The sequence below is a fragment of the Muscardinus avellanarius genome (assembly GCF_963383645.1).
Source record: "Muscardinus avellanarius genome assembly, chromosome: X".
Classification (NCBI taxonomy): domain Eukaryota; kingdom Metazoa; phylum Chordata; class Mammalia; order Rodentia; family Gliridae; genus Muscardinus; species Muscardinus avellanarius.
In genome coordinates, this window is record NC_137792.1 from 55,166,702 (window position 1) to 55,180,919 (window position 14,218).

At 38.3% G+C, this 14,218-nt stretch overlaps 1 pseudogene across 1 annotated transcript; it reads left to right on the forward strand.

The window, feature by feature from the left end:
• Nucleotides 1-13,164: 13,164 nt before the first annotated feature.
• LOC308279251 (rRNA-processing protein FCF1 homolog) lies at nucleotides 13,165-13,761 on the forward strand (annotated as a pseudogene). Its single transcript has one exon. The product of its transcript is annotated as an rRNA-processing protein FCF1 homolog (transcript).
• Nucleotides 13,762-14,218: the final 457 nt, after the last annotated feature.

The following is a 14,218-nucleotide window of genomic DNA, read 5'->3' on the forward strand; positions in this document are numbered from 1 at the left end:
GAACATCTTTTCATGTATGTATTGGTCATTTATATCTCTTCTTTTGTGAAGTATCTATTCATTTCAGTTGCCCATATCTTGATTGGGTTATTTCTTTTGCTACTGTAGAGTATTTTGTGCTCTTTGTATATTCTGGTTATTAGCCCTCTATCAGAGTGGTGGCTGGTAAAGATTTCCCATTCTCTAGGATGTCTCTTTAGGTTTTTGTTGGTTTCCTTTGATGAGAAGAAACTTTTTTAGTTTGATCCCATCCCACTTCTTAATTCTTGCTTTAATTTACTGTGCTTTGGAGTTCTTGTTGAGAAAGTTACTGCCTGTGTCTGTATGTTGGAATGTCTAATAAATTCACAGTCTTTAGTCTAATTTCTAAATCTTTGATCCATCTCAAGTTGATTACTGGACACAGCGAGAGGTAAGGATTTAGTTCCATCTTTCTACAAATGGATAGCCAGTTCTCACAGCACTATTTGTAGAAGAGGCTGTCTTCTCTCCAGCATATGAGTTTGGCCCCTTTGTCAAAGATTAATTGACTATAGGTGTATGGGATTCTTTCTGTATCTTCTATTCTGTTCTACTGGTCAGTCGGCCTGTTGTTTGCCAATATCCTGCTGTTTTACTACTATTTCTCTGTAGTATAATTTGAAGCCAGGGATTGTGATGCCTCCTGCATGGTTCTTATTGCTGATAATTGCTTTGGTTATTCTGGGTCTTTTCTTTCTCCACAGAAATTTCATGACTGATTTTTCTAGGTCTATAAAGAATATTGTTGTTATTTTAATGGGATTGCATTGAATCTATAGATCACTTTTGGCAGATTGGCTATTTTGATTATATTTATTCTGCCTATCCATGAGTATGGGAGATCTTTCCATTTTGAAGGTCTTCAATTTCTTTCTTTAATGTTTTATAGTTTTCTTTGTAGAGGTCTTTTACATATTTGGTTAGGTTTATTTCTAGGTATTGTATTGGTTTTGAGGTTAGAGTGACTGGGATTGTTTTATTTCTTTCATTGTGGGTTCATTGTTGGCATAAAGAAAAGCAACTGATTTCTTTAGGTTTATTTTGTATCCTGAGACTTTGCTGAATTGGTAAATCAGCTCCAGAATTCTTTTGGTTGAGTTCTTTGCATCTTCTAGATAAAGGATCATGTCATCTGCAACTAAGGATAGCTTTAATTCCTCTCTTTCTATTTGAATTCCTTTGATTTTGTTTTCTTGTATTATTGCTGTGGCAAGAGTCCCAAGGATTATATTGAAAAGAAGTGGTGATAGTAGTAATTCTTGTCTTTTTCATGATTTTAAGGGGAATTATTGAAGTTTTTCCCCATTCAATATCATGTTGGCTATGGGGTTATTGTATATTGCCTTAATGGTGTTGAAATACATTCAATATGTTCCTTTTATTTCAATTTCCTGCAGTGTTTTTATCATAAATGGGTGTTGGATTTTGTCAAATACTTTTTCAGCATCTATTGATAAGATCATGTGGTTGTTCTCAGTTCTCTTTATGTGGTGAATAACATGTATTGATTTGCATATTGAACCAGCCTTGCTTTTCAGGGATGAAACTGACTTGGCTGTGGTGTACAGTTCTCTTGATATTGTTTGAATGTGTATGACTAGTATTTTGTTTGAAATTTTTGCATCTATGTTCATTAAGGATATTGGCCTGTAATTTTCCTTTTTTGAAGTATCTTTATTTGGTTTGGGGATTAATATGATACTGGGCTCATAGAAGGAATTTGGAGAATTCCATTTCTTTCAATTTCACAGAAGAAGTTGTGGAGTATTGGGATTATTTCTTCAATGAAGATTTTGTAGAAGTCAGCTGGAAACCCATCAGGGCTTGGGCTTTTCTTTGATGGCAGAATTTATATTGCTGTTTCTAGTATTTTGTTTGCTATTTGTTCGTTTAGGCTTGCTATGTTCAGTTTACGTAGGTTTTATGTGCTTAGAAATCGATCAATTTCTTTCATGTTTTCCAGTCTATTGGAGTTTTTTACCTTTATCCCTTCTTCAATGCCTTTTTTTGTATGTTAGGATGTTTTATATTGTGCCATAGTAGTTGGATGTTTAAGTTTGGTTGCTGTAATGACTTCTGTAAGCTGTTGACTGTGTTTCAGTTTTGAATGAGCTGTCTTCTAAAAACGATATTCTATTTTCCATTTTATCTTATCTTCCAGAATTTCTTTCTATTGTTGTCTTCATTTCATTTATTGACGCTTTCATTTTCTTCCAGACCTCTTTCTGATTCATTCTTAGTGTCTCCATTTCCTCTTTCATTTTCTGTACACATGATCTGAGTTCTCATATTTTCAAGATTCCCATGCTTGTTTTTCTGATATTTCGACATCTTTTGTGGTTGTTATGTCTAATCCAGTCTTAGTAGTAGGAATTTAGAGGTTTCAGCAGGTAAGCAGTACTTTTTCCAGTGGTGAGGGTTGGGTGATGGAGGAGGACCTGGGGTTATGGGTGCAGGAGTCAGTTAAGGTAGAGGATATGATTAGATTGAGTAAGAATTTAAGTATAATAACTTAGTGCCGCAAACCTTGCTCAGTCCAAATTGGGTGCAAGTCCTCTCGCGATCGAGAATCTCAGAAAAGATGGGGAAGGATAGGGTGACGTACTGCAGCCTCTTATCTGCAGCGATTCTTTCCCTTCTAGGAACTAAATTTCTTTAAGTTCCTACTGGCAGCACTTTCTGGAAAGAATCTGATATGGACAAGAGCTTCTTGAGCTAATGACACTTTATTACAAGAACCCTGAAAAATTTATACCCTTCACCAGTAAAGTTAATAATAAGAGAAAAGGAGGTGAATGCAATCACTGTGAAACAATAGTGAATAACATGTAAACAAAGGTAAAAAAAAAAAAAAAAACTGCTCTGGGCTTTTGGCTTTCAAGAGATTAACTCCGGATCTTCTCCCGGATCTGCAGACAGGCAGTTCCAAAGGGCAATCTCCCAGAAAAAAACAGGCACACCCAAGGCTTGGAGGCCTCTTGGGGAACCTTCTTTAACTTTCTTGGAACTTTCCATCTTTTGGGCTCAGTCCGTATGGCAGGCATGGGGAGATGTGGTGATTCAGGTGGATGTGATAGAGTTTTCTCAGGTGTTGCCGTCTTACCTTCTAAAATCTGAAAGCTTAAGAAAACTCACAACACAGTTTGGCAGACAAACACCAAAAATACCATGTAGTTTTTAGATTTAGTTGTCAGATATACTTCCTTAGCTGTGAAACACTTTTCCCCAAACGATAGGCTTATTAGAAACCTATTCATCTTATAAATAATCCATATTCCTGTCCCAGACCCTTTGCAATATCCTTTCCTTGGCCACGTGGCACCTCTCCCATCTCGGGCAGGGCTCATACTGGGTGTAAAGGTCAAGAATCTTCCTAGCCTTCAGCTCCATTGTATTGGGCAGTATTAGTTGCTCATAAACTGGGTTGCTTTGATGCTCCACCCAACGTTTGTCTTCCTGTATCTGGACAGGATCACAAAGAGGGGTAAATAGAGGCATCAGGTCGCCTCCCCCTCTAGGTTAGTTAGTGATTAGGTTGAAGGTCAGAGATTGAGAGGAAATCTGCATTTGTAATTACTGCCTGGAATGTTACAACTGCATCTAATTTCTATCTAATTTCTATTACCATTTGAAGAAAGCCAAGGACATTTAGAGGTTTGGACAAATTACCAGAAATTTTATTTTCCATGGACTCAGTTTCTCTCACAGTCCTGATCTTACATCACCTCAGCAATTCATGTGGAGAGTTAAAAGAATCATTATTAAAAGAATAATAGTTATGAAAGAATATCTAAAAGTGGAGAGTACTTTCGGCCAGCGACCACAGCTTCTCTCGGGGCTATTTCTCACTTTGAGATTTTGCCTATGGACTGCATGAGTAATTAACATGCAGATGCCGAGAGGGCGTAGCTGTAGCTGGTATCTGCAACTTAGTACCTGGTTGAGAATGGTAAAAGTTTAGATAGTAGGACTCGATTAGTTAGTAGAATATTTAAGTATGGATATATGAAATTCCTTAAGTATTAAACAAGGAGATACAGTAAGAGAAAAAAGTTTTGAGAGAAGAGAGTAGATAGGCTAGAGTGAAGAAGTTTGTAAAAGAAATGAGGGGGGAGCAAAGAACATAAATAAACTAACAAAACAAGATACATCAAAGACAAAAAACAAAAGAGAAAAAAGTAACAAATGATAAAAAGGACAAAATAAAATAAAAAGAACTAGTGACCATGTGAGACAACAAAGTAAACCTAACAAACAAAAAACCCAAATAAAAGATAAAACCAAAAACCAAAACAAGACCAAAAACAATCCTACTAATTTATGAATATGGATAACCTGAGGTCATCCTTTATATCATGTTCTTCACCTCCCCAATAGATCTGAGACTCCTATGACAAGTGAGCAAATGCCACATCCCACTACCCCTGTGTATGCTTTGTGAGGCTCATAGGAAGAACTGGGACACTTGTCTTCTGAGCTGGGAGTCCCTAGGTCCTTCCTTTAGATTCTTCATCTTACTTCTGCCCGCTTCTCTTCATCATCACCCCCCAACTCACCTGAGATGAATGGATAGTCCTCTTGAGACAGAGACCTTATCTTCCATAATTCTCTCACCTTCTTGCCCATGGTAAGAATGAGCATGCCACATATGTGGCTGTCTCTGAGATAACCATAAAAGACAGACAGATTGTTAGGGTCCCAAACACTGGAAGCTAGCGATACCTTAAATCCTCATAAAGATGCCATATTTTGGGTCCTAACAAGAATCCCTAGGGATTTCTCTCTGTTAACCAATTGTGGAACCCTCTGCTGATCTGAAACCACCCACTGGACCAAGGTTCTTTTATCCCTGAGACCTCCCATCCCCACACATGAGACAGAAATGAAAGCTAGTCACATCTAGCCACTCTATATGCCCCCCAGGGCTGATAAAAAGACAGGGTCTTTGAGGATTTTTTTCTTGTTGAGGATGTGGATTACCTTTTTACATACAGTGCTTGACAAAGTTCCTCACCTTGATTCCTGGAAGATCCTAGAATCCTCCCTCTATTGACCAGATATGGCTCTTTTGTTGTCCCAATGACTCCCCTCATGACAATGCCCACCTCCTTGATACCAGAGGCATAGAAGTGAGGATGCAACATATCTGGATACCACTGTGTGTGTTTCCAGGCTGACAAAAGGTGATCTATTCCAGAAGAGCTATCCCATCCTAAGCACTCTCTTCACCTTCCAGACATAGTTTTCCAAAACCTTACTTCTAAAATATTTACTTTTTTTTTTTTTTTTTTTTTGGTGGTACTGGGGTTCCTGGAAGCCCTCCTTCCTCCGGGCTACACTCCCAGACCTATTTTATATTTTTGAAACAGGGTCTCTTACGCCAGCACGGCTGGCTTCGAACCTGCGCAATCCTCCTGTCTCCGCCTCCCAAGCGCGGGGATTACAAGCGTGCGTGCGCCACCACGCCCGGCTTAAAATATTTACTTTTACACAAAACCAGTCACTATCAGCAGGGGATTTAGATAAGTTTTCCTTTTCTCAATCTATTTCTTTTATTTCTTCTTTCTTTCTTTGTATTGTGTATTGGACTGAGGGCAATTGCTCTACCACCTGGCTAAATTCATTCCTAGTCCTTTCTTTCTTGTTTTGGTACTAGGGATTGAATACAGGAATATTCAAACTCTGAGCTACAAACCCCAAACCCTATTTCATTTATCATTTTGAAACGTGTCTCACTAAGTTGCCAAGGGACTTGGCTAAGTTGCTGAGGCTGTGAACCTGTCATACTCCTATTTCAGCCTCCAAAGTACTGGGATTACACATGTGTGCCACCATGCCTGGCTCTTTCTGATTTTTAAAAAAATTGAGACAATTTCTCCTAAAGTTGTTCAGGTTGACCTTAATTTGCAATCCTTTTGCCTGAACTCAGAGTAGCTGGGATTATAATTCTTGGCCTAGCTAAGACTTTCTTTTTAAAATGTATCTATCAGCCGGGCGTGGTGGCACACGCTTGTAATTCCAGCATTCGGGAGGCTGAGACCGGAGGATCGTGGTTCGTGGACAGCCTCATCTACTTAGTGAGGCTCTCTACAACTTAGTGAGACCCTGCTTCAAAATAAAAATAAAATATAGGGCAGAGGGGTGTATCTCGGAGGTCAAATGCCCCTGTATTCCATCCCCAAAGCCGCAAAAAATAAAATAAAATAAAATAAAATAAAATTTATCTATCATTTAATGGTTTAGTGCACTGGTTTTCTTTTTAAACTCTCATTTGGAGTCAGAAATATATTTTGCATCTTTACCAAATAAATATATAAATCTATATATACACAGAACATATATAAATTGCATATGTAGATTATACTTATATTTAGATACATAATCATGTATACACATGCAAACATGTATTTTATATGTATAATATTTATATGTTTTATGTGTGTATGCTTTATATGTGCTTACATGTATGTATAAGGATTATATATACTTATTTCATTAAGGATTACTCTATTTTTTCTGGGGAATTCTGAGTGAAAGTGTTTTCTGGATTTATTTTTCAGTGGATTTATGGGGGTGTACAGAAAAGCTTCTGATTTTTTAAGATTGATTTTGTAACCAAACACTTTTGCTGCATTTGTTGATCAGTTCTATAAGCCTTTTGGTTGAGTTTGTTGGGTCTTCTAAGTATAGTATCATGTCATCTGCAAATAATGAAAGTATGTGTTCTTCTTTTCCTCTTTGTACTCCTTTGCTTTCCTTTACTTGCCATATTGCTCTGGCTAGAGTCTCAAGTACTATATTGAAGAGAAGTGGTGATAATAGGCATCCTTGTCTTGTTCCTGTTTCAGGGAAAATCCCCAAAGATTTTCTCCATTTAATATAATGTTGGCTGTTGTTGAGGTATATTCCTTCTATTCCAGTTCTTTGCAGTGCTTTTTAGCATGTGTATCTATGTTCATAGCTGCACAATTCACCATTGTCAAGCTATGGAACCAGCTAAGATGTCCATCAACAGATTAATGTATTACAGACCTGAGATATGTACACAATGGAATTTCACTCAGCCATAAAGAAAATGCACATCATTTACAGGGAAATAGATAGAACTGAAGGACATTATGCTAAGTGAGATTAGTCAGTCAGAAAAAAAATCAGATGCTCTCCCTAATATGCAAAATCTAGGGAGAAATGGTCATAGGAGGAACTCTAAATGAAGAAGGAGATACTATTGATGAGCAAATAAGGAGACCTAACTGAGGGGATGGTAGGTGGAAAGAGGGAAATTCTCTAAATCACATGATGTACTTTAACATACATATCAAAGTAAATACTAAGCCAAGCATGAGAAGGAGGGATGGGGAAGGAATGGGACTGGAATTGAGTAAAGGCTAATTGGGTGATGTGTGCATAAATGCCTCCACCACCTTGAACTCCATTAAGATGTACGGCTAAAATGAACCAATAAAAATTTTAAGAGATTACTCTAAATATGCATGATTCATTCTTAAACTCATTACTTTATTTCTAGTGCATTTTTAATATTTTGTTAAAATAATTATTGCTTTGAAAAGCCAGTCCTTACCCACTAAGTTGGTTTTAGGTGGTTATTAACACAGATTCCAGAGCCATACTCTCAATCAGCCAGATTTTCCTGCTCACCTGATATTAAAGGGATGCAGGAAGAGGAGTCTTCCCCAGCATTAGAGTTTAGTTGGGAAGACTTTCTCTCCTAATGAGAATGAGATGTGAAATAAGATATTGATAATATTAGTGTGTGGAACCTATTAGGAATAAGAAAGTAGGATATTAGAATTAAGGCAGGATCCTTGTAGAAGTAAGAGATTAGAATATAGAGTTAAGATATAGAAGTAAGGTAAGGTTGGAAACAGAATGAAGATCTGTGAGCCCAGATGCCCAGAAGGCCCCCCTCCAGCTTGTCGGACAAGGTCTCTGTCCTCCCTGCACTGCCCCGCTACAGCTGCGAGTAACATGAGCCCCATATCTCTGAGCTGGATCAACCCTCTCCCTCCAGCCTCCAGAACAAGGCCATTCTAATTTGCTCCCCAGACAGGTTCCTCAGGGCAGAGATAAGCCTGGCCCAGCCAAGGTAAATGGGAAAGGCAGCTACTCCTTGGAGGGGGATTTTCCAGTCCAAAGAACATTTTACAAGCACTTCCACTCAGCCCGGGTCTGGTTTATGCGGGGAATTCAGACTGAGCACAGGAGGCCACATGTGTGCCTTCCTCGCCGCTTTCATCCTTGTAATGTTCTGCAGGTCCTCCGCAGGTCCCCGCGGGAAGGCCAGGGGCTTCGGACAGTCACACCACCACGCACGGCCCTGTGCGGGGACAGAGCAGCTCCCTGCCAGGCCCAGGGTGGCCACAAGGCAATGTTTGGAGAGGTCCTCCTCCATCCCCCCAACCCTGCGGTGCCAGGGCTGGTGCCAGGGCCTGAGCGGACCCTCTGGAGGGATCTGGATGCCGAGGCATGTGTGGGCAGCGGCATGGATACCGAATATTCCTGGCTCACAGGAACGGAGTCCAGATCCTGGCTGCAGGGCAAGTCTGAGGGGTCAGGAAGAGAAGGGCAGAAGGGAACGGCCAGGCGGGTCTAGGACAGCAGGCCTGCAGGAGCCCATGGAGTGGAGCAGGCTGCGGGTCAGGACCCCCTGGCCTCGCCCTTCCACTACTCCTCTGACGGCACAAGACAGGGACCCCTGCGGTCCACCATGGGCTACAGCCTCGGGCCTGACCCCTGACCTCTGGCCAGGCGTCCCTGGTACTGTTAAGAATGACTTCAGAGAATTAAGACATTGGGATTTAGGATTCAGAATCTAGTTAACTTGTAAGTCGCGGTCTTTCTTTAATAACTGCCTGCTCAAGTTCTGGCTTCTGTACAACTGCTTATGTATAGGTTCAACATCTGTTCAGTAATAGTCTTTTTCGTTTTAGACTTGCTTGATGTTTAAAGAATAATAGAAATTGCTTTTTAGGAATTGCTTTTAAGTGCTTTAGAATGTAAGAGTAGTTCTTCCTGAGTTACAAGCCTGTACCTACCTGGAATCATTAGCATTCCACAAAATTGGCCAGAGGCAGCTCTAGCGAATGAGCACATATCATAAGGGAGATAAGCAGTCTTTGGCAGGCTCAGACTCTTGGCGGGCTCTGACATCTGGTGGGCTCAAAATTATTGGTTGTACTTGTTTGTCCTTGTATCTGATTGGTTGTATTCTAAGGTTGGCGGGCTCTGACGGGTATGGATGCATGTTTTAAAATTATTGGTTGTACTTGTTTACAAGTTCATATGATTGGATTTGCCTTTAGCGGGCTCTGACATGTGTGCACACCCCCTCTTTGGGCTATAAATCCAGAGCTTTCAGTGAGCTCGCGATCGGCCCTTGACGGAACTCCCTCAACTGGTGAGTGACATCTGGGTTTCGACCCCTGGCTAACCAGGAAAGAGCTGCAGCACAATAAACCTTGCTTGTCTCTTGCATCTCTAGAGTGTCCTTCGTTATTTGGGGTAGTGGGCTTCTCTTGAACTCTTCAATATAACCTTTATTATACTGGTGTTTTTGGTGTTAGTTGTTGCCTCAAATAATGAAATGAAAGGGGAGAAGTTATAAACTTTCTTCCTGACCATCCTGTCATCTGACATCAGTTTAGGCTACATACTATACCTGACTTCTCTGTTGCATCCCCCATCTCAAACACAAGTACTAGTTCTATAGTCTTCAGTCTACCCAGAGCTTTCTGATTTTTTTTTAACATTTCACTGACAGAGCTAAACTTCATTTCCATGTTTATTACATGTTTATATTTGATATTGAATACATATTAGAATTAACATACAACTTGGGAGAAAATGTAACATTCTCCTCTGAATGAGTTAAAAAGGTATGCAAAACTACAAAACACTTGTTTAAGTGTGAGCTCTAAATAATAGTAAACAGAACAATAAAGCACTGCTAGTTTTCACTTTCTAATTATCTAAGATGCATTTAATTATAAAACATTTTCATAACAATTTATTTCAAGGAAGAATATAAGGAATTTTCATAAAACATTTTTTACTTTAAGTGAGTTTTAATACAGAACTCCTACATTCTATTTAAAATTATGAATTGAGGGGGATTAATTAATGTCAGCTGCAAATCTAATGTGTACTAGTATTAGGAAGAGATTTCAAAATGTATTACTGTATCAGTATTGGGAAAGATTTCCAATTTTGAAAATATATCTCCTGTATACTAAAAAAAAGCCAGTATGGGCAGAGGGGGAGTCTTGTAATTTACATTTGTAAAAGAGGAGGAAGTCTGGAGCCAGAAAAAAAAAGGTTTCTTTACATTTCTAAAAGAAACAATTTCACACATTGTGGGGGATAAAACAAAAGGTAGAGGCCTGTGTTTGGAGACAGGACTGCTCCCCCCTCCTGCCCCAAATCTAGCTGCAGAGATAGCAGAAGCAGAGCTGGGGCTGGAGGTAAGGGGTAGCATTATCTCCAGATCTAAGGGCCTGCCATGGACTTGGTCAGGATAAAGACACTCAGTAAACTGGAGTTTTTTGGGCATTTTTATTCGAATTGCACCCCCTCCCCCGTGCCCCGCTCAGGCACAGGGCTGTAACTATCTCTGTATTTCTATCTTTTTAATAAACTTCTTTAAATCATCAGCAACTGTCCAAGCAATGAATATTTATTCTTAGCTTAGGACAAGAATCCACAGTCTTTTTCTTCTGTTTGGGGTCATTTTGCATTTTGTTATGGGTTGGGGGAAAGTGTATCCAGGACCCTAGCAGTGGTCCCAGGGGAATGGTTTCCCCACAACCATACTCTCCCAATCCGTAACAATGTATTTTTCTTTTGGTGATACTGAGGATGGAACCCAGGGACATTCTCCCTCTGAGCTATAGCTCTAGCCCTAGTTTTTATTTTTTATTTTGAAACAGGGTCTCACTGAGTTCCAAAGAGCCTCACTAAGTGGATGGCTGGAAACATTGATCTTCCTGTCTCAGCCTCTCAAATGCTGGGATTACAAGTGTGCACCACCATGCCCAACTCAAATCTAATGTCATAAACCCATATATGCTATTAGCTTTTGTCAGGAAGAATTAGGCTGATTTAAGGGTAACACAAAACACAATTCTACTTGACATTTATGTTGGTCACTTGGTGCTCAGAATGGGGATGGCCAAATACTAAGTGCTTAATGAAATTCAGAATTAATCAGTGCCAAATGACTCAGAGCTGAGAATTAAATCATTCTACCTCCTGACTTATGGTTGAGTATGAAGGCATACCATTTTAACTTTCACTCAAAGTTTCAAGACAAAATTCCTCTAGATATTCTGAGCTGCTGAAATTCACAGAACACAAAGAATACTGCATATAATAATATTTCACTGTTTACACCTGAGCAAAATTATGGTGGTTATCAAAATTGTTATTGTTTATATATAGTTTATTTCAGTTTTCTATAAGCTTTTAGCACATCTTTTGAAGAAAATATCTTTTTAATGCCAGTAATCTTTACTTAATTACATTTATCAAGTCAGGCTAAAATTATTTTGTATCTTGGGTTATAGAATGAAAATTCCTACTAAATCAAATAGTTCTTAATGTACTTATATTCTTTTTGATGCCACTGATTAAATACATTGAATATGGTTAACTTACCTTTCATTAGGTTATTTTAACAATAAAACATTTTCTCATCTAAAAAGATGATTTACAGCTTTTCAGTTTTTTTTAAAAAATTTCACAATTAGTGTTATTTTGCTATATATTTTCTTAATCAGTCTCTAGTATCTGATTCTTAAATAAAAAAGGACAAAGAGATATGAACTCCATATCAATTATTTAGCCTCCTTCTTTCCTTGAAAACCAATATTTCCCTTACAATGCAAAGGCACCATCCTTTTCTTAGAACACAGGCCAGCAAACGTTTTGTGTAGTCTTGTGAAAAGGGCCATATAACAAACACTTGGGGCTTTGTGGGTCATTTTATCTCAGCCCTTGCCATTGTAGTGGGGCAATAAAGAAATAAGCCATAGACAAGAACAAAAAAGGAGCAGTCAACCAAGTTTGACCCATGGGCATAGTTGGCTAATCCTGCCTTAGAAAAACAGATCAAGTATCTGAGAGCATTTGGGAGAAACTAGCCTCTAGTCATATGTGATAACTAACTGAATCTGACAGTTAATCACTCAATATTTTCATACTGACACTTGGAATTTAGCCAAGTATTTGCATTTATTTAAAATTCTTCTCTTAAAACTCATGTCATTATGCTTTTTATTGGGGATAACTTATCCTGATTTCACAACCTGCCTAATATTAGCTGTTGAGGGATTCCATTTAAATGTAATAAATGATGTTCATATAATTTAATAACCAATTTAAATTTAATGAAACTATAACAATCACGATATTTAAATAAGTATACTCACTACCCACTCCAGTAATTCATTTAAGACATACCAACCACAGAATATGACAAATAAATTCAGAAGTGTAATTACTTTAAAATACACTACTTCCACTTTTGTCCGTATTTTACATTTATGTATATATTCTATAGTAGAAGCAGAAATTCTCTCTACAAACATTATCTCCTTAAAATTTTGAGGTCCATATTAGAGCCACAGGCAATATCTGACATAAAAAATTGCAGTACAGTACTTTCAGTTTTGGCATTTCACTGTTATTATACAAAGAATATATCTACACAATGCTTAAACATTACAGAATAAACCATTATTCAGTGTACCACGATTTAAACATATTCTACAAGTCCCAGTGAATTTAATAATTCTATAGAGTATGTCATGATTTTTTTTGTGTGTGTGGTACTGGGACTGGAACCCAGGGGCATTCTACCTCCAAGCTACACCCCCCAGCCCTACTTTTTATTCTTTATTTTGAAACAGAGTCTCACTAAGTTGCAAAGGGCCTCACTAAGTAGTAGCTGAGGCTGTCCAAGAACCGCGATCTTCCTGTCTCAGGTTACAAAATGTTGGGATTACAATCATGCACCACGAAGCCCAGCTATCATGATATAATTTTAAAATATACAATAACACAACCCTTTTAAGACCATGTTTCATTTGCTAATTAATAGACAAAAGGCGGGGAAAGAGAGTGATCATGGGGAAGCAAAAGAAAACAAGGAAGTACGCGACCATGAAGCGAATGCTTAGTCTTAGAGATGAGAGACTTAAAGAAAAGGATAGATTAAAACCAAAAAAGAAACCAAAGAAAGATCCCAGTGTATTGAAAGAAAGAGAAGTCCCCCAACACCCTTCATGCTTATTCTTCCAATATAACACTCAGTTGGGCCCACCTTACCACATTCTGGTTGATACCAACTTTATCAACTTTTACATTAAAGCCAAATTGGACTTAGTGCAATCAATGATGGATTATCTATATGCCAAGTGTATCCCTTGTATAACTGATTGTGTAATGGCTGAAATTGAAAAACTGGGGCAGAAGTATCGAGTGGCTTTAAGAATTGCCAAGGACCCACGGTTTGAATGATTACCATGCACACACAAAGGAACCTATGCAGATGACTGCTTAGTACAAAGAGTAACTCAGCACAAGTGTTACATCGTGGCCACAGTTGACCGTGACCTTAAATGAAGAATCCGGAAGATCCCTGGAGTTCCTATCATGTACATTTCTAACCATAGGTACAACATTGAGCGGATGCCCGATGATTATGGAGCCCCTCGGTTCTAATTCTTACAAAAAAGTTCCTCTGCCTGCTTTCAACCAACTTTGTCTGCTTCAGTTCACTAAACATGCTATATAGCATGGATTATTCTTCTTGTCACCCATTTGCTCTATTGAGCTGATTTTGGTTAAATATACTCACTTTTTGATGCTTTTTGAAAAAAATAGACAAAAGGCAATGTAATTATTTTATTTTGAAGAATTTTCTTGAAAGTCTGCTCATAAAAATCATGAAATGTTGGAGAGACTGTTAAATCACTGAAACCTTAAATATATCTTACACAATCTTGTTTGTACAAAAATATAAGTTAAATATAAACATAAAGCAATCATAATAAGTTTAGGTAAATCTGTTTCATGTGATCTTTAGTAATATATAAAAGTTTCTTTTTCTGTTGTTTAAAAATATCAATACCAGATTGTGTTACTATCTATTGGCAAAAAGCCCTAAAAAGCTTGCATT